General features: G+C 26.0%; 8 pseudogenes; 4 read left to right on the plus strand and 4 right to left on the minus strand.

Annotated features, from left to right (window-relative positions):
- Nucleotide 1: 1 nt before the first annotated feature.
- LOC128869577 (NADH-ubiquinone oxidoreductase chain 4-like) lies at nt 2-23,575 on the plus strand (annotated as a pseudogene).
- On the plus strand, nt 1,598-3,161 carry LOC128869578 (NADH-ubiquinone oxidoreductase chain 5-like; annotated as a pseudogene).
- On the minus strand, nt 6,960-8,495 carry LOC128870155 (cytochrome c oxidase subunit 1-like; annotated as a pseudogene).
- LOC128870156 (NADH-ubiquinone oxidoreductase chain 2-like) lies at nt 8,984-13,792 on the minus strand (annotated as a pseudogene).
- On the plus strand, nt 16,498-18,675 carry LOC128869579 (NADH-ubiquinone oxidoreductase chain 1-like; annotated as a pseudogene).
- Nucleotides 18,078-19,506, minus strand: LOC128869583 (cytochrome b-like; annotated as a pseudogene).
- Nucleotides 19,459-27,356, minus strand: LOC128870157 (NADH-ubiquinone oxidoreductase chain 6-like; annotated as a pseudogene).
- Nucleotides 20,372-23,575, plus strand: LOC128869576 (NADH-ubiquinone oxidoreductase chain 4-like; annotated as a pseudogene).
- Nucleotides 27,357-27,369: the final 13 nt, after the last annotated feature.

Below are 27,369 nucleotides of genomic sequence, written 5' to 3' on the forward strand. Positions count from 1 at the left end.
AATGTATTACAATGTTAAAATTAATTTTTATAATAATTTTTATTATACCTTTTTGTTTTATTATAAATTCATTTTGAACGGTTCAAAATTTACTATTTTTGGTAAGTTTCATTTTTATTTTAATGAATTATTGTATAAATTATTTTGTAAATATTTCTTATTTTTTGGGATTTGATATTATTTCATATGGATTAATTTTATTAAGTTTTTGAATTTGTACACTTATAATTACTTCTAGTGAATCTATTAATAAATATAGTAATTATGAAAACTTTTTTTTAGTTAATGTGTTAATTTTATTATTATGTTTAGTTTTAACTTTTGGTAGAATAAATTTATTTATGTTTTATTTATTTTTTGAAAGAAGACTGATTCCTACTTTATTTTTAATTTTGGGTTGAGGATATCAACCTGAACGTTTACAAGCTGGTATTTATCTTTTATTTTATACTTTATTAGTTTCTTTACCTATATTGGTAGGAATTTTTTATTTATATAATACTTTGATGACATTGAATTATTATCTTTTGATAGATTATGTTAATTGTTATGATTTATTATATTTATCTTTAATTTTAGCTTTTTTAGTTAAAATACCTATATTTTTGGTTCATTTATGATTACCAAAAGCTCATGTAGAAGCACCTGTCTCTGGTTCAATAATTTTAGCTGGAGTTATGTTGAAGTTAGGTGGATATGGATTATTACGAGTTTTTTCTTTTTTACAAGTAAGTGGTATTAAATATAATTATATTTGAATTAGAATTAGATTAATTGGGGGTGTTCTAATTAGTTTAGTTTGTTTACGTCAAACTGATTTAAAGGCTTTAATTGCTTATTCTTCTGTTGCTCATATAGGAATTGTTTTAGGGGGTCTTATAACTTTAAGATATTTAGGATTTTGTGGTTCTTATACATTAATAATTGCTCATGGACTTTGTTCTTCAGGACTTTTTTGTTTAGTTAATATTACATATGAACGGTTAGGTAGTCGAAGTTTATTAATTAATAAGGGTTTATTAAATTGTATACCTTCTATAACATTATGATGATTTTTGTTAAGAGCTTGTAATATAGCTGCACCTCCATCTTTAAATTTATTAGGTGAAATTTGTTTATTAAATAGAATTGTTAGTTGATCTTGATTAACAATAATTTCTTTATCTTTATTATCTTTTTTTAGAGCTGCTTATACTTTATATTTATATGCTTATAGTCAGCATGGTAAGTTATTTTCCGGAGTTTATTCGTTTAGAGGAGGTAAAATTCGGGAATATTATTTATTATTTTTACATTGATTTCCTTTAAATTTATTAATTTTGAAGAGTGACATTTGTATAATTTGACTTTAATTTTATTTAAATAGTTTATTTAAAATATTGATTTGTGGTGTCAATGATATGATTTTTGATCATTTTAACTCGTGAGAAAGTATTTATCTATTTGTAGAATTAGATTTTTGGTTTTAATTTTATTTAGAACTAATTTTTTTTTATTTAGATTATTAATGTTAATTAAGGATTTTTGTACATCTATTGAATGAGAAGTAGTTAGATTTAATTCTTGTAGAATTGTTATAACTTTTTTATTTGATTGAATGAGTTTATTATTTATATCTTTTGTTTTATTAATTTCTTCTTTAGTTATTTATTATAGAAAGGAGTATATAGGGGGAGATGTAAATATTAATCGTTTTATTATATTAGTTCTTATATTTGTTTTGTCTATAATGTTATTAATTATTAGTCCTAATTTAATTAGAATTTTATTAGGATGAGATGGATTGGGATTAGTTTCTTATTGTTTAGTAATTTATTTCCAAAATGTAAAATCTTATAATGCTGGTATATTAACTGCTTTGTCTAATCGAATTGGTGATGTTGCCTTTTTATTAGCTATTGCTTGAATACTAAATTATGGAAGTTGAAACTATATTTTTTATTTGGAAACAATAAAAAATAGAATCGAAATAGAAATTATTGGTGGATTAATTATATTAGCTGCTATAACTAAAAGAGCACAAATTCCTTTTTTATCTTGATTACCTGCTGCAATAGCAGCTCCTACTCCTGTTTCTGCATTAGTTCATTCTTCTACTCTTGTTACTGCTGGAATTTATTTATTAATTCGGTTTAATATTTTATTATGTGATTCTTGAATAGGTCAAGTTTTACTTTTATTATCTGGGTTGACTATATTTATAGCTGGATTAGGAGCTAATTTTGAATTTGATTTAAAAAAAATTATTGCTTTATCTACTTTGAGTCAGTTGGGTTTAATAATAAGAATCTTATCAATAGGATTTTATAAACTGGCTTTTTTTCATTTATTGAGTCATGCTTTATTTAAAGCGTTACTATTTATATGTGCTGGAGCTATTATTCATAATATAAATAATTCACAAGATATTCGGTTGATAGGTGGATTAGGGATTTATATGCCTTTAACTTCTGGTTGTTTTAATGTTGCTAATTTAGCTTTATGTGGTATACCTTTTTTAGCTGGATTTTATTCTAAGGATTTAATTTTAGAAATTGTGTCCTTGAGTTATATTAATATATTTTATTTTTTTCTTTATTTTTTTTCTACTGGATTAACTGTGTGTTATTCTTTTCGGTTGGTTTATTATTCTATGACTGGTGAATTAAATTGCGGTTCTTTGAATATATTGAGAGATGAAGGGTGAGTTATGTTGCGTGGTATGAGAGGGCTATTAATTATAAGTATTATTGGTGGTAGTATACTTAGATGATTAATTTTTCCTACTCCTTATATAATTTGTTTACCAATTTATTTGAAATTATTAACTTTATTTGTCTGTATTAGCGGGGGGTTATTAGGTTATTTAATTTCAAATGTATCTTTATTTTATTTTAATAAATCTTTAAATAATTATTTAGTAAGTTATTTTTCTGGTTCGATATGATTTATACCTTATATTTCTACTTATGGTGTAATTAATCCTCCTTTAGTTTTAGGAAGAATTGTTTATAAATCTTTTGATCAAGGATGATCTGAATTTATAGGAGGACAGAGTTTATATAATAAGTTGGTAGAATATTCTCAATTAGTTTATTTTTTACATAATAATAATTTAAAAATTTATCTTTTATTATTTGTTTTATGAATTACTTTCCTTTTTAGATTTTTTTTCCTATTTTATTCAAGTAGCTCAAATTGTAGAATATAACACTGAAGATGTTAGGGTAATTGTTTAATTCTTGAATGTAGTGAATAAGTTTTAGTAAATTACATAATTACCCTATCAAGGTAATTCTTTTCGTCAGTCAATTCATTAAAGGAAAATAACTTATTTGAAATGAAAAAGGCTGTTTTCATTGAGCTTTTTTGATAAGATAAATTATTATAAATAAATGTATTATAATTTTATTTATCAAATAAATGTAAGTAATAAAATTTAGTAATTTATAAAAAAAATATTTTTAATTTTACAATGAAAATGTAATGTTTTTGTTAAACTATATAAATAGAAGTATAAATGGAATTTAACCATTAAAAGATAAAAGTTAGCAGCTTTTTCTTGAACATCTTACTTCCTTAATTGGAAATTAAATTTCAGTTCTATCATTAACAGTGATATGCCTCTTTTTGGCTTCAATTAAATTAATAATTAAGAATTTATATTACTAAATAAATAGATTAAACTAAATTTTAAATTATAGAATAAGGGTAGTAAATTACCTAAAATTAGGTCGAAACTAATTGCAATAAATGGCTTCATATTCGTTTTTATTTATTAAATTAATAATTAAGAATTTACTAAATAAATAGATTAAATAAGATAGATTGAAAATTGAATACTTTCTGAATGCAAACCAAATGTTATAATTAACTACAATCCTTCTTTATTTGTATTATTTATAATATTAGTTAGATCAATTTAATATACCTTGATTTCATTCGTGATATAAACCAATAATTAAGATTATAATAAAAATAATTGATGTAATTGTTCATATTATAATGTTTGATAAATTAATAATTAAAATTATTGGTAAAATTAATGCAATTTCTACATCAAAAATTAAAAAAATAATTGTAATTAGGAAGAATCGTATAGAGAATGGAAGACGTGATGATGATTTTGGATCAAATCCACATTCAAATGGGGAGCATTTTTCTCGATCTGCTATACTTTTTTTTGATAAAATAGAAGCTAAAATTATTACAATACTTGTAATTGTTATTAGGGTTAGAGCTATGATAATAATTGAGAAAATTATCTATACTACTAATTAGTAGACTTTATGATTGGAAGTCAAATATACTTTATATATTATATAGATATTGTAAATATTAATTATATTATTTTATTATCCTCCTCATCAATAAATTGAAATATATAGAAATAATCAAACAATATCAACGAAATGTCAATATCAAGCGGCTGCTTCAAAACCGAAATGATGTGTTTTTGAAAAATGATTATTTAAATGTCGGATTAAACAGATTAATAAGAAAGTTGTTCCAATTAATACATGAATTCCGTGAAATCCTGTAGCTATAAAAAATGTAGAACCGTAAACTGAATCAGCAATTGTGAATGGTGCCTCAATATATTCATATGCTTGTAAAATAGTAAAATATACTCCTAATAATACTGTGAAGAATAATCCTTGTGTTGCTTGAGAATGATTTCCTTCTATTAAACTATGATGGGCTCATGTTACAGTTACTCCTGAGGCTAATAAGATAGCTGTATTTAATAAAGGAATTTGAAATGGGTTGAAAGGTTTAATTCCGGCTGGTGGTCATGAAGCTCCTAATTCAATTGTTGGAGATAATTTTCTATGGAAAAAAGCTCAAAAAAATGATACAAAAAATAAAACTTCTGATAAAATAAATAAAATTATTCCTCATCGTAGACCTAATGTTACAGGTAGGGTGTGTAATCCTTGGAAAGTTCCTTCACGAGAAACATCTCGTCATCATTGATAGACAGTTAAAATAGTAATAATATTACCTAATAAGAATAGTGAGATATCATATTGATGGAATCATTTAACTAAACCTGAAACTGATGTTATTGCTCCAATAGCTCCTGTTAAAGGTCATGGACTATAATCTACTAAATGAAATGGATGATTAGCGTGTGTTGACATTATAAAAATTAATTTACTTCTCTAGAGTATAAAGTACTTAATACTGCGAATACATAGGATTGAATAATTGCTACAGCTGATTCAAGTACTAATAAAGCAATTTGAGCAATAATTAATAGCGAAATAATAGCATATGAAAGTGATGGGCCTGTATTTCCTAGAAGAGTTAATAACAAGTGACCTGCAATTATATTAGCTGCTAATCGTACTGCTAGAGTTCCTGGTCGAATTAAATTTCTAATTGTTTCAATACATACTATGAATGGTATTAAAATTGCTGGTGTTCCTTGAGGAACTAAATGTGCAAATATATGTTGGGTATGATTAATTCAACCATAAATTATGAAACATAATCATAAAGGTAAAGCTAATGTTAAAGTTAATGTTAAATGACTTGTACTTGTGAAAATATAAGGGAACAGTCCTATGAAATTATTAAATAAAATTAGTGAAAATAAAGAAACGAAAATAAAAGTTGACCCTGAATGTCCTGTAGATCCTAATAAAGTTTTAAATTCTTTGTGTAAAGTTAATAAAATTGAATTTCAGAAAATATGATATCGTGAAGGTATTAATCAATATATTGAAGGGATTACTATTAATCCTAAAAGAGTTCTTATTCAATTAAGAGATAAATTAAAAATGCTTGAGGTGGGGTCAAAAACTGAGAATAAATTTGTTATCATTTCCAATTAAGAGGTTGAGTTGAAGACTTTTTAGTTGAATCAGATTTAGGGGGTTGAGGAATTACAGAGTAGTAATTTATTATTCTAAAAAGTATAAATGTGATAGAAAAAATGATAAATAAACTTAATCAACCAATTGGGGCTATTTGTGGAATTAAAAAATATTAATAAGTTTAATAATTTTAGTTTGACAAACTAATGTTATGTATTTAACTAATTTTTTTATTATTAAATATAATTTATAAATCATTAGAAGTAAGTGCTAATTTACTATTGAGTGGTTTAAGAGACCAGTACTTGCTTTCAGTCATCTAATGATGAATTTACTCTATTTGTAATTCATTTAATAAAATGGTTAACAGGAATACTTTCAATAACAATAGGTATAAAACTATGATTAGCACCGCAAATTTCAGAACATTGACCGTAGAATAACCCTGGTCGATTTATTAAAAAATTAATTTGATTTAATCGTCCAGGAGTTCCATCTACTTTTACTCCAAGAGCGGGTACTGTTCATGAATGGATTACATCTGCAGCTGTTACTAAAATACGAATTTGTGAATTTATTGGTAAAATAACACGATTATCTACATCTAATAATCGGAACCTATCTGCTGTTAATTCATTTGTTGGGATTATATATGAATCAAATTCTACATTTATAAAATCTGAATATTCATAACTTCAGTATCATTGGTGTCCAATAGCTTTTAGAGTTACTGAAGGTTCATTAATTTCGTCGATTAAATATAAAAGTCGTAAAGAAGGAAAAGCAATAAATAATAAAATAATAGCTGGCAGAATTGTTCAAATTACTTCAATAGTTTGTCCATGTAGTAGGTTTCGATTTGTGTATGAATTAAAAAATAATATAAATATTAAGTAACCTACTAAAGTTGTGATTATTACTAAAATTATAAGGGTATGATCGTGAAAACATGATAATTGTTCTATTAAGGGAGAGGCACTATCTTGAAGGCCAAGGGCTGCTCATGTTGTCATTATGTGTGTATAATATATGTATATATATATTAATAATTAAGAATTTACTAAATAAATAGATAGATAATTATTTTATACTTATAATTCTAATAAAAGTGAAATACTTTATATATGGAGCTTAAATCCATTGCACTAATCTGCCATATTAGAAATTAGTTAAAAGTGGTAATTCAGAATAACTATGTTCAGCGGGAGGGGTATTTTGAAGTCACTCAATTGATGAACTTAGTTGTATAGGGTAAATAACTTGTCGTTGGGAAATTATACTTTCTCAAATAATAAATAAGAAAAATAAAATTCCTAATAATGAAATAGAAGACCCAATAGTTGAGATAATATTTCATGTTGTATATGCATCTGGATAATCTGAATATCGTCGAGGTATACCTGCTAGTCCTAAGAAATGTTGGGGAAAGAATGTTAAATTTACTCCAATAAATATAATGATAAATTGACTTTTTAGTCATCTAGGGTTTATATTTAATCCAGTAAGTAAAGGGTATCAGTGAATAAATCCAGCTATAATTGCGAATACTGCTCCTATAGATAATACATAATGGAAGTGTGCTACTACATAATAAGTATCATGTAAAATAATATCTACAGATGAATTAGCAAGTATTACCCCAGTTAATCCTCCTACTGTAAATAAGAAAACAAATCCTAGAGCTCATAATATTGCTGGTGAGTAATTTAATTGAGTTCCATGTAGTGTAGCTAATCAACTGAAAATTTTAATTCCTGTTGGTACTGCAATAATTATAGTAGCTGATGTAAAATATGCTCGTGTGTCTACGTCTATTCCAACAGTAAATATGTGATGGGCTCATACAATAAATCCTAATAGTCCAATTGCTATTATTGCATAAATTATTCCTAAAGAACCAAATGTTTCCTTTTTACCTGATTCTTGACTAATAATATGAGAAATTATTCCAAATCCAGGTAAAATTAGAATATAAACTTCTGGGTGACCAAAAAATCAAAATAAATGTTGGTATAAAATTGGGTCTCCTCCTCCAGCAGGATCAAAAAAAGATGTATTTAAGATTCGGTCAGTTATTAATATAGTAATTGCACCAGCTAGTACTGGTAAAGATAAAAGTAATAATAGTGCTGTTAATACCACAGCTCATACAAATAAAGGTATTCGATCAAATGTTATACCAGTAGATCGTATATTAATTACTGTTGTAATAAAATTTACTGCTCCTAGGATTGACGAAATTCCAGCTAAATGTAATGAAAAAATAGCTAAATCTACTGAAGCTCCTCCATGAGCGATTAGAGATGATAATGGAGGATAAACAGTTCATCCTGTACCAGCTCCGTTTTCTACTATGCTACTTACTAGTAGTAGTGTAAGAGAAGGGGGTAATAATCAAAATCTTATATTGTTTATTCGTGGAAATGCTATATCAGGTGCTCCTAGTATTAAAGGTACTAATCAATTTCCAAATCCCCCAATTATAATAGGTATTACTATAAAAAAAATTATTACAAATGCGTGAGCTGTTACAATTACATTGTAAATTTGATCATCTCCAATTAAGGCTCCTGGGTGTCCTAATTCAGTTCGAATTAGAATTCTAAGAGATGTTCCTACTATACCAGCTCATGCTCCAAAAATAAAATATAATGTTCCAATATCTTTATGATTTGTTGAGAATAATCATTGTCGCGATTAAGACAATTAAAATATTCATTAAAGGAAAATAACTTATTTGAAATGATTAAATGGCTGAAGGATAGGCGATAGATTGTAAATCTATTTATAAGAATAAATTCTTTTTAATCAAAAATTTAGTTATATAAATAGATTCTTATAAATCACAAAATTCATTTATAAGTAAATTTTACAGATCAAGAAGAGTTTATTTATAAGAATAAATTTTTATATCAAAAAGAATTTATTTTTATAAATTAATAATTAAGAATTTACTAAATAAATAGATTAAACAAAATTTAAATTTAGAGCTTTATAGTCAATAATGACATTAGACTGCAATTCTAAAGGAGTATAAATATAGTATTACTAAGGCTTAAAAGATTTAACTTATATTTATAGCTTTGAAGGTTATTAGTTTATTTAACTTAAAGCCTTTATTTTATAATAAATTAAAAATGTTTTTATAAAATTCTAAATTTTTGATTTAGCTTAGGATGATACTAAAAAGCTGTATAGATAATAGATACTAAAATTAATCTAAATGTGGAAATAAAAGATAAAATTATTATACATTTAAATGAAATTTTGTTAATTTGTATATAGTTTGTTCAATTATTTTCATCATAGTTTAGTATAAAAGCAGCGAAACACAAACGTAAATAAAAAAATAATGTGATTAAAGTTATTACAGTTATAATTGTTATAAGAGTATATTGATTATTTAAAACTAATAATTGAATAACTAATCATTTTGGTATAAACCCAATAAATGGTGGAAGTCCACCTAAGGATAATAAATTTAGAAATAACATAAATTTTAAAATTTTTGAATTAAAAAATGAATTAAATAATTGATTAATATGATACATTTTAAAATTATTAAAGATAAATGTTAAACTAAAGGATAAAAATGTATAAAAACAAAAATAGGTTATTCATATGGATTCACTAACTTGTATTGCAGCTAATATTCAACCTAGATGATTAATTGATGAAAATGCTATTAACTTTCGTAAAGATGTTTGATTTAATCCTCCCATTGATCCAATAACTGTTGATAGAATAATAATTGAAAAAATAAAAATATTTTGTTGAATTGTAATATACGAAATTAATATAATTGGGGCAATTTTTTGTCATGTTATTAATACTAAAGCGTTTATTCATGATAATCCTTCTATAACGTTAGGGAATCAAAAATGGAAAGGGGCTGCTCCACTTTATAATAAAAGAGAAGAATAAATAATTATATCATTATACTAGCAAACCCGGCCCGCTTCGCTGGGCACACTAAAATAGAATAGATATGGTTTAGAACAGAAAAGATATGGTTTTCATATTATTTATTTCTTTATTCTCATACTATTTATTTATTTATTCAATACCACGTTTTGGTCTCTATCTCGAGACCCTAGTCACGGAGCGGCATGAAAAATACTCTGAACTAAAGCATTCACCAACAGCTTCCATTTGATACCCATATTGAACATACACATCCGAAGGTTACCTGAGTCCACGTTTTGACCTATATCTCAAGACCCCTGTCACAGAGCGGCATGAAAAATACTCTGAACTAAAGCATTCACCAACAGTTTCAATTTGACATCCATATTGTACAAACACATTCTAGGCTCCATGTTTTGGTCTCTATCTCGAGACCCTAGTCACGGAGCGGCATGAAAAGAACTCTGAACTAAAGCATTCACTAACAGCTTCCATTTGATACCCATATTGTACATACACATCCGAAGGTTACCCGGGTCCACGTTTTGACCTATATCTCGAGACCCTAGTCACGGAGCGGCATGAAAAATACACTGCACTAAAGCATTCACCAACAGCTTCCAATTGATATCCATATTGTACAGACACATTCTAAGGTCCACGTGTTGGTCTCTATCTCGAGGCCCTAGTCACGGAGCGGCATGAAAACTACTCTGTACTAAAGCTTTCACCAACAGCTTCCATTTGATACCCATATTGTACATACACATCCGAAGGTTACCCGGGTCCACGTTTTGACCTATCTCTCGAGACCCTAGTCACGGAGCGGCATGAAAAATACTCTGTACCAAAGCATTCACCAACAGCTTCGAATTGATATCCATATTGTACAAACACATTCTAGGGTCCACGTGTTGGTCTCTATCTCGAGGCCCTAGTCACGGAGCGGCATGAAAAATACTCTGAACTAAAGCATTCACCAACAGCTTCCAATTGATATCCATATTGTACAAACACATTCTAGGGTCCAAGTGTTGGTCTCTATCTCGAGGCCCTAGTCACGGAGCGGCATGAAAAAAACTCTGAACTAAAGCATTCACCAACAGCTTCCAATTGATATCCATATTGTACAAACACATTCTAGGGCCCACGTGTTGGTCTCTATCTCGAGGCCCTAGACACGGAGCGGCATGGAAAATACTCTGAACTAAAGCATTCACCAACAGCTTCAATTTGATATCCATATTGTACAAACACATTCTAGGCTCCACGTTTTGGTCTCTATCTCGAGGCCCTAGTCACGGAGCGGCATGAAAAATACTGTGAACTAAAGCATTCACTAACAGCTTCCATTTGATATCCATATTGTACAAACACATTCTAGGCTCCACGTTTTGGTCTCTATCTCGAGGCCCTAGTCACGGAACGGTATGAAAAATACTCTATACTATAGAAATCATCAACAGCTTCCATTTGCTACCCATATTGTACATATACGGCCGAAGGTTACCCGGGTCCACGTTTTGACCTATATCTCGAGACCCTATCTACCAATATGTATTCAAACTATACGGAAACCATCTTCAATACCTACTTAACAATGTGTGTAAGTTTGGTTTAATTCGGTTTAAAGACACGGCGGGTCCACGTTTTGGCATATATTTCGAGACCTTAGTCATCAATAGGTATGAAAATTACCCCACATTAAAGCACTTATCGACAGCTTTAATTTGATGCCCATATTGCACATCCACAACCAAAGGTTACCCGGGCCCACGTTTTGACCTATATCTCGAGACCCCAGTCACGGAGCGGCATGAGAAATACTCTGTACTAAAGCATTCACCAACAGCTTTCCATTGATATCCATATTGTACAAACACATTCTAGGGTCCACGTGTTGGTCTCTATCTCGGGACCCTAGTCACGGAGCGGCATGAAAAATACTCTGAACTAAAGCATTCACCAACAGCTTCCATTTGATACCCATATTGTATATACACATCCGAAGGTTACCCGGGTCCACGTTTTGACCTATATCTCGAGACCCTAGTCACGGAGCGGCATTAAAAATACACTGCACTAAAGCATTCACCAACAGCTTCCAATTGATATCCATATTGTACAAACACATTCTAAGGTCCACGTGTTGGTCTCTATCTCGAGGCCCTAGTCACGGAGCGGCATGAAAAATACTCTGAACTAAAGCATTCACCAACAGCTTCAATTTGATATCCATATTGTACAAACATATTCTAGGCTCCACGTTTTGGTCTCTATCTCGAGGCCCTAGTCACGGAGCGGCATGAAAAATACTGTGAACTAAAGCATTCACCAACAGCTTCCAATTGATATCCATATTGTACAAACACATTCTAGGGTCCAAGTGTTGGTCTCTATCTCGAGGCCCTAGTCACGGAGCGGCATGAAAAATACTCTGAACTAAAGCATTCACCAACAGCTTCCATTTGATACCCATATTGTATATACACATCCGAAGGTTACCCGGGTCCACGTTTTGACCTATATCTCGAGACCCCAGTCACGGAGCGGCATGAAAAATACTCTGAACTAAAGCATTCACCAACAGCTTCAATTTGATATCCATATTGTACAAACACATTCTAGGCTCCATGTTTTGGTCTCTATCTCGAGACCCTAGTCACGGAGCGGCATGAAAAATACTATGAACTAAAGCATTCACTAACAGCTTCCATTTGATACCCATATTGTACATACACATCCCAAGGTTACCCGGGTCCACGTTTTGACCTATATCTCGAGACCCTAGTCACGGAGCGGCATGAGAAATACTCTGTACTAAAGCATTCACCAACAGCTTCCAATTGATATCCATATTGTACAAACACATTCTAGGGTCCACGTGTTGGTCACTATCTCGGGACCCTAGTCACGGAGCCGCATGAAAAATACTCTGAACTAAAGCATTCACCAACAGCTTCCATTTGATACCCATATTGTATATACACATTCTAAGGTTACCCGGGCCCACGTTTTGACCTATATCTCGAGACCCCAGTCTCGGAGCGGCATGAAAAATACTCTGAACTAAAGCATTCACCAACAGCTTCCATTTGATACCCATATTGTATATACACATCCGAAGGTTACCCGGGTCCACGTTTTGACCTATATCTCGAGACCCCAGTCACGGAGCGGCATGAGAAATACTCTGTACTAAAGCATTCACCAACAGCTTCCAATTGATATCCATATTGTACAAACACATTCTAGGGTCCACGTGTTGGTCACTATCTCGGGACCCTAGTCACGGAGCCGCATGAAAAATACTCTGAACTAAAGCATTCACCAACAGCTTCCATTTGATACCCATATTGTATATACACATCCGAAGGTTACCCGGGTCCACCTTTTGACCATTTTCCCGGCAATTGTTCAAATTTTTCTCACCTTTTAAACCTTCCCTAGACCTCCACGAATAATTCAAGACCAAGGTAAGATAAATCCGTTCAGCCATTCTCGAGTTATAAGCGAACATAGGGACAGATTTTCACATTTATATATATAGATATTGAATTTGACTGTAATATAGGGAAATTATTAAGGTATATTATAATAATAGCAAATAATAAAACAGCAGATGCTATTGCTTGAGTTAAAAAATACTTAAGAGAGGTTTCTGTTGATATTAAATTGTTATCTCTTATTAGGGGGATAAAAGATAATAAATTAATTTCTAGACCTATTCAAGCTCTTAATCAAGAATTAGATGATACTGTAATTAATGTTCCTGTTATTAAAATAAAAAAAAATATGATTTTGGCAGAATTATTGAAAATTAAAAAGAAAAGGATTAAAACCTTTATAAATGGGGTATGAACCCAGTAGCTTAATTAGCTTATCTTTTTACTAAATAAATAGATTAAACTATTTGTGATTTATTTTATTATTAGTTTTTATTAATAATTATTTTATATTTTGGTGTATGATGCACAAAAGTTTTTGATACTTTTAGAAATAGTTTAATTCTATTAAATATAATGAATGTAAATTTATTACATAATTTACCCTATCAAGGTAACCCTTTTCGTCAGGCAATTCATTAAAGGAAAATAACTTATTTGAAATGAAAAAGGCTGTTTTCATTGAGTTTTTTTTTTTTTTTTTTTTTTTAATAGTTAATTTATTAGAAAGGGGGTAAATTTAATTAAATTTATTTATTTAATTATAATAATTAAATATAGTAAATTAATTGTTATAGTATTTTATTTATCTAGATAATTAAAAATTCCAATATAGACATCTCCGAGAGGTAAAAGTACAACTCATAGATAAATATATAGATGAATATAAAAAATTTAATTTTTATTATTAATTTATACAAATGCCTAACGTTAGATCAAAGTATGTGCCTATAAATGTAATATACAATTCTGCATCTTCTAATTTAAAGGGGTTTTTTAACAAAATTAATAGGCATCTATTAATTAATTAAATATTTATATACATATAGATATTTATTGATCTAACTTAGTATACGTCTTATTATTATAAAATATATTATTTAGAAAAAAAAAATTTTTAAAAATTAAAAAATAAGAGGACTATTTATCAATAAATATTAAAATTTAATAAATATGAAAATTAAAAAAAAAAAAAAAAAAATTTAGTTTAATCTATTTATTTAGTAAATTCTTAATTATTAATTTAATTTTATTTTGTTATTTAAACTAAATTTTTTATGCTAAATAATTTAAATTAAATATAATTATTTTATATTTATTAGTTTTATTAATTTATTTATATTATTTAAGTTTTATTAACTTATTAAATTTAATGAACTTATTTGAAATGAAAAAGGCTGTTTTCATTGAGATTTTATGAAAAATAATAAATTTGATTAGAGTCTTTTTACTTTTAAGAATTTACTAAATAAATAGATTAAACTAAATTTTTTAATTAATTTTAGTTATTATTAAGTTAATTAATTAATAATTTATATTTATTGTGTTGATTTATATAAGCAGTTAAATTCAATGAAAACATTTGAAATGAAATAGGCTGTTTTCATTGAGTTTTTTTTTAATGAGAAACGGTAAATTTGATTAGGGGTCTTTTTACTTTTAAGGAGGAAGTACTAATTAAGGTTTATTTTATAAAAAAACTAATTTATTTTTTTTTTTACTTTATTTTTGTTAATAATTAAGAATTTACTAAATAAATATTATAATTAAATTTATTTAGTATTTATTTAAAATAAATAATTAATTTATGTTACTAAATAATATAAATAGATTAAACTAAATTTTTTTTAAATATTTTTTAATTTATTTAATTATTAAAGTTTTATTTTGGCTTATGTTTTTGTTATTGATTTATTTTATATGTAAATTTTTGTGTGAAATTTTATTTATTTTAATAATAATTAAATTTTTTTTATTCTCAGTAATTAATTTTATAAATCAAAGAAATTTGGAAGTAGTAATTTTATATAGTATTGGCTAAATTTGTGCCAGCAGCCGCGGTTACACAAATAATACAAATAAGATATTTTTGGTAAAAGTTAAATTTTATAATAAATAAAATATGTATAATTTTATTAGGTGAAATTTTAAAATTATTTATTTTTATTAAATTTTAATTGAAGCTTGTAAATTTTATAAATAAACTAGGATTAGATACCCTATTATTTAAAATGTAATTAATAAATACTAAGGTAGTAATAGTTATGTTCTTGAAACTTAAAAAATTTGGCGGTATTTTAGTCTATTCAGAGGAACCTGTCCTGTAATTGATAATCCACGATGTACCTTACTTAAATTTGTTTTTCAGTTTATATACCGTCGTTATTAGAATATCTTATTAGAGTAATAATTTTCAATAATTTTTATTAAAATTTATATCAGATCAAGGTGTAGCTTATATTTAAGTAGAGATGGGTTACAATAAATTTATTTAAATGGATTTAAATTTGAAGTTTTTTTTTTGAAAGTGGATTTGATAGTAAAATTTTAAAGATTAAAAATTTGATTTTAGCTCTAAAATATGTACACATCGCCCGTCGCTCTTACTATTAAGATAAGATAAGTCGTAACATAGTAGATGCCTCTAGAATGACAATTTAAAGCTTATTAAGTAAAGTATTTCATTTACATTGAAAAGATTTTTGTGCAAATCAATATAAATTGAATTTTAATATTATTTATTAATTTTTTTTTTATTATTTATATAATTTATTAAAAATAATTATAAAAAATAATGTTTTAGTAAGTTTTAGTGACAAAATAATTTTAATAATAGTTTATTATGTATTGTGAAAGAATATTGAAATAATTGAAAAATTTTTAATTAAAAAGAAAATTTAGTTTATTGTACTTTGTGTATCAGGGTTGATCTAATAATTAATAATTATTTATTAATCTCGATTTTATAAGAGTTAATAATTTATTAAAGTTAATGTGTCAAAATTATTTTAAATAAATTATTAGAAATGAAATGTTATTCGTTTATAAAGGTATCTAGTTTTTTTAGAAATAAATTTAATTTAAAAATTTTTAATTTTTAATTTATTTTTTTAATTTAAAAATTTATTAATTTGAATATTTTAAGGGATAAGCTTTAAAATAAAATATTAAAAATTATTGAATAATTTATTTAAAATGTATGCATAGAATTAGCAATCATTTATAAATTATTTTATAATTTATATTATTTAATTTTGTTTTCAATGAATTTATAAAAATTTTTTTATTAATTTTAAATAAAAAGTAATAATGATCAAATTAGTATATTTAAGTATTGTTAAAATATTTTATATTGAAAAGTTTATATAAAGAGCTCGGCAAATTTTATTTATACTCGCCTGTTTAACAAAAACATGTCTTTTTGAATTATATTTAAAGTCTGACCTGCCCACTGAATAATTTTAAATGGCCGCAGTATTTTGACTGTGCAAAGGTAGCATAATCATTAGTCTTTTAATTGAAGGCTGGTATGAACGGTTGGACGAAGTATAAGCTGTTTCATATAAATTTATAATAGAATTTTATATTTTAGTTAAAAAGCTAAAATTTTATTAAAAGACGAGAAGACCCTATAAATCTTTATATTTAATATAAACTAAATTTTTTTGATTTATTTTATTTTTTTTAATATTAATTATTTTGTTGGGGTGATATTAAAATTTGATGAACTTTTAATTTTTAAAAATCATTAATTTATGAATTATTGATCCATTAATAGTGATTATAAGATTAAGTTACTTTAGGGATAACAGCGTAATTTTTTTTGAGAGTTCATATCGACAAAAAAGTTTGCGACCTCGATGTTGGATTAAGGTATAATTTTGGGTGTAGCCGTTCAAAAATTAAGTCTGTTCGACTTTTAAATCCTTACATGATCTGAGTTCAGACCGGCGTAAGCCAGGTTGGTTTCTATCTTTAATAAATTGTAATATTTTAGTACGAAAGGACCAAATATTAAAATAATTATATTTTGAATAATAGAATATTATTAATATAAATAAACTATTTTGGCAGATTAGTGCAATAAATTTAGAATTTATTTATGTAGATTACACTACAAATAGTACTTGATTTTTATGGAAATAATTTTATCTTTTGTTGGTAGATTAATTTTGGTAATTTGTGTTTTAGTAAGAGTAGCTTTTTTTAACTCTTTTGGAACGTAAAGTATTAGGTTATATTCAGATTCGTAAGGGTCCTAATAAGGTTGGTTTAATAGGGATTCCTCAACCTTTTTGTGATGCAATTAAGTTATTTACTAAGGAACAAACTTACCCTCTTTTATCAAATTATATTTCTTATTATTTTTCTCCTATTTTTTCTTTATTTATTTCTTTAATTGTTTGATTATGTATTCCTTTATTTGTAAAATTGTTTTCTTTTAATTTAGGTATTTTATTTTTTTTGTGTTGTACTAATATAGATTAGGGGTTTATGCTGTTATAGTAGCTGGTTGATCATCTAATTCTAATTATGCTTTATTAGGGGGATTGCGAGCTGTTGCTCAAACTATTTCTTACGAAGTTAGAATGGCTTTAGTTTTATTATCTTTTGTTTTTTTAATTGGAAGTTATAATATTTTAGACTTTTTTTATTATCAAAGCTATATTTGATTTGTTGTTATTATATTTCCAGTTAGACTTGTTTGATTTTGTATTTGTTTAGCTGAAACTAATCGAACCCCTTTTGATTTTGCTGAAGGTGAGTCTGAATTAGTTTCAGGGTTTAATGTTGAATATAGAAGTGGTGGATTTGCTTTGATTTTTATAGCTGAATATGCTAGAATTTTATTTATAAGTATATTATTTTGTGTGATTTTTTTTTGGTTGTGATTTATTTAACTTACTATTTTATTTGAAATTGGTTTTTATTTCATTTGTTTTTATTTGAGTTCGTGGAACTTTACCTCGGTTTCGTTATGATAAATTAATATATTTAGCTTGAAAGTGTTTTTTACCTTTTTCTTTAAATTATTTATTATTTTTTATTGGAGTTAAATTATTTTTAATATATTATATATTGTTAATTGATTTTAGTAAAGTTAATAGGAAATTTTTGTTCCTATATTATGTTTTCAAAACATATGCTTGTTCAAGCTCATTAACTAATTAATTAAATTATCTCATCATTTATTAATTAGTGGATTAATAATGTAATATAAGAAGTAAACTACTGTTAAAATTTGTCCAACTAGTACATAAGGATCTTCTACAGGTCGTGCTCCGATTCATGTTAATAGAATTACAGTAACTACTATAATTCAAAATAGAATTTTATTTACAGGATAAAATTGGATTCCTCGGAAGTTTCTTAAATGATAGAATGGTAAAATTGCTAGGATTGCAATTGATAAGACTAATGCAATAACTCCTCCTAATTTATTAGGAATAGAACGAAAAATTGCATATGCAAATAGAAAGTATCATTCAGGTTGAATGTGTACTGGTGTTACTAGAGGATTAGCAGGGATGAAATTATCAGGGTCTCCTAATAGGTAAGGGTTAATTAAAGTTAATAATAGAAGTGCTATAACTATAATAATAAATCCTACAATGTCTTTGTATGTAAAATATGGATGGAATGGAATTTTATCAATATTAGAATTTAATCCAATTGGATTATTAGATCCTGTTTGATGTAAAAATAATAAATGAATTAATGTTATTGCTAATACAATAAATGGTAAAATAAAATGAAATGTAAAGAATCGTGTAAGAGTGGCATTATCTACTGCAAATCCTCCTCAAACTCATTGAACTAAATCAATTCCTAAGTAAGGAATTGCAGATAATAGATTTGTAATAACTGTGGCTCCTCAGAATGATATTTGTCCTCATGGTAAAACGTAACCTATGAATGCTGTTGCTATAACTAAAAATAGAATTAGAACACCTACTAGTCATGTAGGTGTAAATAAATATGAACCGTAATAAATTCCTCGACCAATATGTAGATAAATGCAAATGAAGAAAAATGATGCACCATTAGCATGTAAAGTTCGTAATAATCAACCATAATTTACATCTCGACAAATATGATTAACACTATTGAAAGCTAAATTAATATCTGCTGTGTAATGTATAGCTAAGAAAAGTCCTGTTAGAATTTGAATAATTAAACATAACCCTAATAGTGACCCGAAGTTTCATCAGGCTGAAATATTAATTGGGGCTGGAAGATCTACTAGAGCATTATTTGCAATTTTGAATAATGGATGTTGGGTTCGTAAAGGTTTGTTCATTAGTTTAATTTATTAATCGAAGGGGTCCGTAGAATAATTTAGTAATTTTTACTTCTGCAATTAATGTAATTAATAAGTAATTTATTAATAAAACAGTAATTAAATTTGTTGGATAATTATATAATTTATGAAGATTTAGAGAATTTTCTTCTGTAAATGTATTTAAATTAATTATAGTCTGTATTTCGTTATTTTGAATGAAGGATGAAATATATGATTTATCTATAAATCATCTGATACTTATTAATAAAATGAAAATTAATATAAATGAAAAGGCTGTTTTCATTGAGAGTGAGAATATTTCATTTGATGCTAGGGATGTAACGTAGATGAATAATACTAATACTCCTCCTAGAAAAATTAAAAATAATACATACGAGAATCAGAATCTTTTAGCTATTAATCCAGTTAAAAGACAAATTTGTAATGTTTGAATTAATAATATTAATCCTATTGCTAATGGATGATTTATTTGAATAAAAATGAGAGATGAGTTAATTGTATAATATCAGGAGGTAGTTTATTTAAAATATTAATTTTGGGGATTAATGATAAAGTTGTTTCTTTTCCCTTGAAGTTTTAAAAGATTAATTCTTATTTTTGATTTACAAGACCAATGTTTTTGTTAAACTATTAAAACTAATGTTAATATTACTATATTGGGGATTACCTTGTTTTTTAATTTTAATTATTTGTTTTTGTTTTTAATCGTAAACATTTATTGTCTATACTTTTAAGATTAGAATATATTGTTTTAAGTTTATTTTTTTTATTATTTATTTATTTAAATTTAATAGATTTTAGAAGATATTTTAGTATAATATTTTTAACTTTTAGTGTTTGTGAAGGGGCTTTGGGTCTTTCAATTTTTGTATCTATAATTCGAACTCATGGAAATGATTATTTTCAATCATTTAATGTATTACAATGTTAAAATTAATTTTTATAATAATTTTTATTATACCTTTTTGTTTTATTATAAATTCATTTTGAACGCTTCAAAATTTACTATTTTTGGTAAGTTTTATTTTTATTTTAATGAATTATTGTTAAAATTATTTTGTAAATATTTCTTATTTTTTGGGATTTGATATTATTTCATATGGATTAATTTTATTAAGTTTTTGAATTTGTACACTTATAATTACTTCTAGTGAATCTATTAATAAATATAGTAATTATGAAAACTTTTTTTTAGTTAATGTGTTAATTTTATTATTATGTTTAGTTTTAACTTTTGGTAGAATAAATTTATTTATGTTTTATTTATTTTTTGAAAGAAGACTGATTCCTACTTTATTTTTAATTTTGGGTTGAGGATATCAACCTGAACGTTTACAAGCTGGTATTTATCTTTTATTTTATACTTTATTAGTTTCTTTACCTATATTGGTAGGAATTTTTTATTTATATAATACTTTGATGACATTGAATTATTATCTTTTGATAGATTATGTTAATTGTTATGATTTATTATATTTATCTTTAATTTTAGCTTTTTTAGTTAAAATACCTATATTTTTGCTTCATTTATGATTACCAAAAGCTCATGTAGAAGCACCTGTCTCTGGTTCAATAATTTTAGCTGGAGTTATGTTGAAGTTAGGTGGATATGGATTATTACGAGTTTTTTCTTTTTTACAAGTAAGTGGTATTAAATATAATTATATTTGAATTAGAATTAGATTAATTGGGGGTGTTCTAATTAGTTTAGTTTGTTTACGTCAAACTGATTTAAAGGCTTTAATTGCTTATTCTTCTGTTGCTCATATAGGAATTGTTTTAGGGGGTCTTATAACTTTAAGATATTTAGGATTTTGTGGTTCTTATACATTAATAATTGCTCATGGACTTTGTTCTTCAGGACTTTTTTGTTTAGTTAATATTACATATGAACGGTTAGGTAGTCGAAGTTTATTAATTAATAAGGGTTTATTAAATTTTATACCTTCTATAACATTATGATGATTTTTGTTAAGAGCTTGTAATATAGCTGCACCTCCATCTTTAAATTTATTAGGTGAAATTTGTTTATTAAATAGAATTGTTAGTTGATCTTGATTAACAATAATTTCTTTATCTTTATTATCTTTTTTTAGAGCTGCTTATACTTTATATTTATATGCTTATAGTCAGCATGGTAAGTTATTTTCCGGAGTTTATTCGTTTAGAGGAGGTAAAATTCGGGAATATTATTTATTATTTTTACATTGATTTCCTTTAAATTTATTAATTTTGAAGAGTGACATTTGTATAATTTGACTTTAATTTTATTTAAATAGTTTATTTAAAATATTGATTTGTGGTGTCAATGATATGATTTTTGATCATTTTAACTCGTGAGAAAGTATTTATCTATTTGTAGAATTAGATTTTTGGTTTTAATTTTATTTAGAACTAATTTTTTTTTATTTAGATTATTAATGTTAATTAAGGATTTTTGTACATTTATTGAATGAGAAGTAGTTAGATTTAATTCTTGTAGAATTGTTATAACTTTTTTATTTGATTGAATGAGTTTATTATTTATATCTTTTGTTTTATTAATTTCTTCTTTAGTTATTTATTATAGAAAGGAGTATATAGGGGGAGATGTAAATATTAATCGTTTTATTATATTAGTTCTTATATTTGTTTTGTCTATAATGTTATTAATTATTAGTCCTAATTTAATTAGAATTTTATTAGGATGAGATGGATTGGGATTAGTTTCTTATTGTTTAGTAATTTATTTCCAAAATGTAAAATCTTATAATGCTGGTATATTAACTGCTTTGTCTAATCGAATTGGTGATGTTGCCTTTTTATTAGCTATTGCTTGAATACTAAATTATGGAAGTTGAAACTATATTTTTTATTTGGAAACAATAAAAAATAGAATCGAAATAGAAATTATTGGTGGATTAATTATATTAGCTGCTATAACTAAAAGAGCACAAATTCCTTTTTTATCTTGATTACCTGCTGCAATAGCAGCTCCTACTCCTGTTTCTGCATTAGTTCATTCTTCTACTCTTGTTACTGCTGGAATTTATTTATTAATTCGGTTTAATATTTTATTATGTGATTCTTGAATAGGTCAAGTTTTACTTTTATTATCTGGGTTGACTATATTTATAGCTGGATTAGGAGCTAATTTTGAATTTGATTTAAAAAAAATTATTGCTTTATCTACTTTGAGTCAGTTGGGTTTAATAATAAGAATCTTTATTTATTTTTTTTATTTATTTATCATATTTTTTTTATTTTTATATCAATAGGATTTTATAAACTGGCTTTTTTTCATTTATTGAGTCATGCTTTATTTAAAGCGTTACTATTTATATGTGCTGGAGCTATTATTCATAATATAAATAATTCACAAGATATTCGGTTGATAGGTGGATTAGGGATTTATATACCTTTAACTTCTGGTTATTTTAATGTTGCTAATTTAGCTTTATGTGGTATACCTTTTTTAGCTGGATTTTATTCTAAGGATTTAATTTTAGAAATTGTGTCCTTGAGTTATATTAATATATTTTCTTTTTTTCTTTATTTTTTTTCTACTGGATTAACTGTGTGTTATTCTTTTCGGTTGGTTTATTATTCTATGACTGGTGAATTAAATTGCGGTTCTTTGAATATATTGAGAGATGAAGGGTGAGTTATGTTGCGTGGTATGAGAGGGCTATTAATTATAAGTATTATTGGTGGTAGTATACTTAGATGATTAATTTTTCCTACTCCTTATATAATTTGTTTACCAATTTATTTGAAATTATTAACTTTATTTGTCTGTATTAGCGGGGGGTTATTAGGTTATTTAATTTCAAATGTATCTTTATTTTATTTTAATAAATCTTTAAATAATTATTTAGTAAGTTATTTTTCTGGTTCGATATGATTTATACCTTATATTTCTACTTATGGTGTAATTAATCCTCCTTTAGTTTTAGGAAGAATTGTTTATAAATCTTTTGATCAAGGATGATCTGAATTTATAGGAGGACAGAGTTTATATAATAAGTTGGTAGAATATTCTCAATTAGTTTATTTTTTACATAATAATAATTTAAAAATTTATCTTTTATTATTTGTTTTATGAATTACTTTCCTTTTTAGATTTTTTTTCCTATTTTATTCAAGTAGCTCAAATTGTAGAATATAACACTGAAGATGTTAGGGTAATTGTTTAATTCTTGAATGTAGTGAATAAGTTTTAGTAAATTACATAATTACCCTATCAAGGTAATTCTTTTCGTCAGTCAATTCATTAAAGGAAAATAACTTATTTGAAATGAAAAAGGCTGTTTTCATTGAGCTTTTTTGATAAGATAAATTATTATAAATAAATGTATTATAATTTTATTTATCAAATAAATGTAAGTAATAAAATTTAGTAATTTATAAAAAAAATATTTTTAATTTTACAATGAAAATGTAATGTTTTTGTTAAACTATATAAATAGAAGTATAAATGGAATTTAACCATTAAAAGATAAAAGTTAGCAGCTTTTTCTTGAACATCTTACTTCCTTAATTGGAAATTAAATTTCAGTTCTATCATTAACAGTGATATGCCTCTTTTTGGCTTCAATTAAATTAATAATTAAGAATTTATATTACTAAATAAATAGATTAAACTAAATTTTAAATTATAGAATAAGGGTAGTAAATTACCTAAAATTAGGTCGGAACTAATTGCAATAAATCGCTTCATATTCGTTTTTATTTATTAAATTAATAATTAAGAATTTACTAAATAAATAGATTAAATAAGATAGATTGAAAATTGAATACTTTCTGAATGCAAATCAAATGTTATAATTAACTACAATCCTTCTTTATTTGTATTATTTATAATATTAGTTAGATCAATTTAATATACCTTGATTTCATTCGTGATATAAACCAATAATTAAGATTATAATAAAAATAATTGATGTAATTGTTCATATTATAATGTTTGATAAATTAATAATTAAAATTATTGGTAAAATTAATGCAATTTCTACATCAAAAATTAAAAAAATAATTGTAATTAGGAAGAATCGTATAGAGAATGGAAGACGTGATGATGATTTTGGATCAAATCCACATTCAAATGGGGAGCATTTTTCTCGATCTGCTATACTTTTTTTTGATAAAATAGAAGCTAAAATTATTACAATACTTGTAATTGTTATTAGGGTTAGAGCTATGATAAGAATTGAGAAAATTATCTATACTACTAATTAGTAAACTTTATGATTGGAAGTCAAATATACGTTATATATTATATAGATATTGTAAATATTAATTATATTATTTTATTATCCTCCTCATCAATAAATTGAAATATATAGAAATAATCAAACAATATCAACGAAATGTCAATATCAAGCGGCTGCTTCAAAACCGAAATGATGTGTTTTTGAAAAATGATTATTTAAATGTCGGATTAAACAGATTAATAAGAAAGTTGTTCCAATTAATACATGAATTCCGTGAAATCCTGTAGCTATAAAAAATGTAGAACCGTAAACTGAATCAGCAATTGTGAATGGTGCCTCAATATATTCATATGCTTGTAAAATAGTAAAATATACTCCTAATAATACTGTGAAGAATAATCCTTGTGTTGCTTGAGAATGATTACCTTCTATTAAACTATGATGGGCTCATGTTACAGTTACTCCTGAGGCTAATAAGATAGCTGTATTTAATAAAGGAATTTGAAATGGGTTGAAAGGTTTAATTCCGGCTGGTGGTCATGAAGCTCCTAATTCAATTGTTGGAGATAATTTTCTATGGAAAAAAGCTCAAAAAAATGATACAAAAAATAAAACTTCTGATAAAATAAATAAAATTATTCCTCATCGTAGACCTAATGTTACAGGTAGGGTGTGTAATCCTTGGAAAGTTCCTTCACGAGAAACATCTCGTCATCATTGATAGACAGTTAAAATAGTAATAATATTACCTAATAAGAATAGTGAGATATCATATTGATGGAATCATTTAACTAAACCTGAAACTGATGTTATTGCTCCAATAGCTCCTGTTAAAGGTCATGGACTATAATCTACTAAATGAAATGGATGATTAGCGTGTGTTGACATTATAAAAATTAATTTACTTCTCTAGAGTATAAAGTACTTAATACTGCGAATACATAGGATTGAATAATTGCTACAGCTGATTCAAGTACTAATAAAGCAATTTGAGCAATAATTAATAGCGAAATAATAGCATATGAAAGTGATGGGCCTGTATTTCCTAGAAGAGTTAATAACAAGTGACCTGCAATTATATTAGCTGCTAATCGTACTGCTAGAGTTCCTGGTCGAATTAAATTTCTAATTGTTTCAATACATACTATGAATGGTATTAAAATTGCTGGTGTTCCTTGAGGAACTAAATGTGCAAATATATGTTGGGTATGATTAATTCAACCATAAATTATGAAACATAATCATAAAGGTAAAGCTAATGTTAAAGTTAATGTTAAATGACTTGTACTTGTGAAAATATAAGGGAACAGTCCTATGAAATTATTAAATAAAATTAGTGAAAATAAAGAAACGAAAATAAAAGTTGACCCTGAATGTCCTGTAGATCCTAATAAAGTTTTAAATTCTTTGTGTAAAGTTAATAAAATTGAATTTCAGAAAATATGATATCGTGAAGGTATTAATCAATATATTGAAGGGATTACTATTAATCCTAAAAGAGTTCTTATTCAATTAAGAGATAAATTAAAAATGCTTGAGGTGGGGTCAAAAACTGAGAATAAATTTGTTATCATTTCTAATTAAGAGGTTGAGTTGAAGACTTTTTAGTTGAATCAGATTTAGGGGGTTGAGGAATTACAGAGTAGTAATTTATTATTCTAAAAAGTATAAATGTGATAGAAAAAATAATAAATAAACTTAATCAACCAATTGGGGCTATTTGTGGAATTAAAAAATATTAATAAGTTTAATAATTTTAGTTTGACAAACTAATGTTATGTATTTAACTAATTTTTTTATTATTAAATATAATTTATAAATCATTAGAAGTAAGTGCTAATTTACTATTGAGTGGTTTAAGAGACCAGTACTTGCTTTCAGTCATCTAATGATGAATTTACTCTATTTGTAATTCATTTAATAAAATGGTTAACAGGAATACTTTCAATAACAATAGGTATAAAACTATGATTAGCACCGCAAATTTCAGAACATTGACCGTAGAATAACCCTGGTCGATTTATTAAAAAATTAATTTGATTTAATCGTCCAGGAGTTCCATCTACTTTTACTCCAAGAGCGGGTACTGTTCATGAATGGATTACATCTGCAGCTGTTACTAAAATACGAATTTGTGAATTTATTGGTAAAATAACACGATTATCTACATCTAATAATCGGAATCTATCTGCTGTTAATTCATTTGTTGGGATTATATATGAATCAAATTCTACATTTATAAAATCTGAATATTCATAACTTCAGTATCATTGGTGTCCAATAGCTTTTAGAGTTACTGAAGGTTCATTAATTTCGTCGATTAAATATAAAAGTCGTAAAGAAGGAAAAGCAATAAATAATAGAATAATAGCTGGCAGAATTGTTCAAATTACTTCAATAGTTTGTCCATGTAGTAGGTTTCGATTTGTGTATGAATTAAAAAATAATATAAATATTAAGTAACCTACTAAAGTTGTGATTATTACTAAAATTATAAGGGTATGATCGTGAAAAAATGATAATTGTTCTATTAAGGGAGAGGCACTATCTTGAAGGCCAAGGGCTGCTCATGTTGTCATTATGTGTGTATAATATATGTATATATATATTAATAATTAAGAATTTACTAAATAAATAGATAGATAATTATTTTATACTTATAATTCTAATAAAAGTGAAATACTTTATATATGGAGCTTAAATCCATTGCACTAATCTGC

Source organism: Anastrepha ludens, chromosome X (genome assembly GCF_028408465.1).
Source record: "Anastrepha ludens isolate Willacy chromosome X, idAnaLude1.1, whole genome shotgun sequence".
Classification (NCBI taxonomy): domain Eukaryota; kingdom Metazoa; phylum Arthropoda; class Insecta; order Diptera; family Tephritidae; genus Anastrepha; species Anastrepha ludens.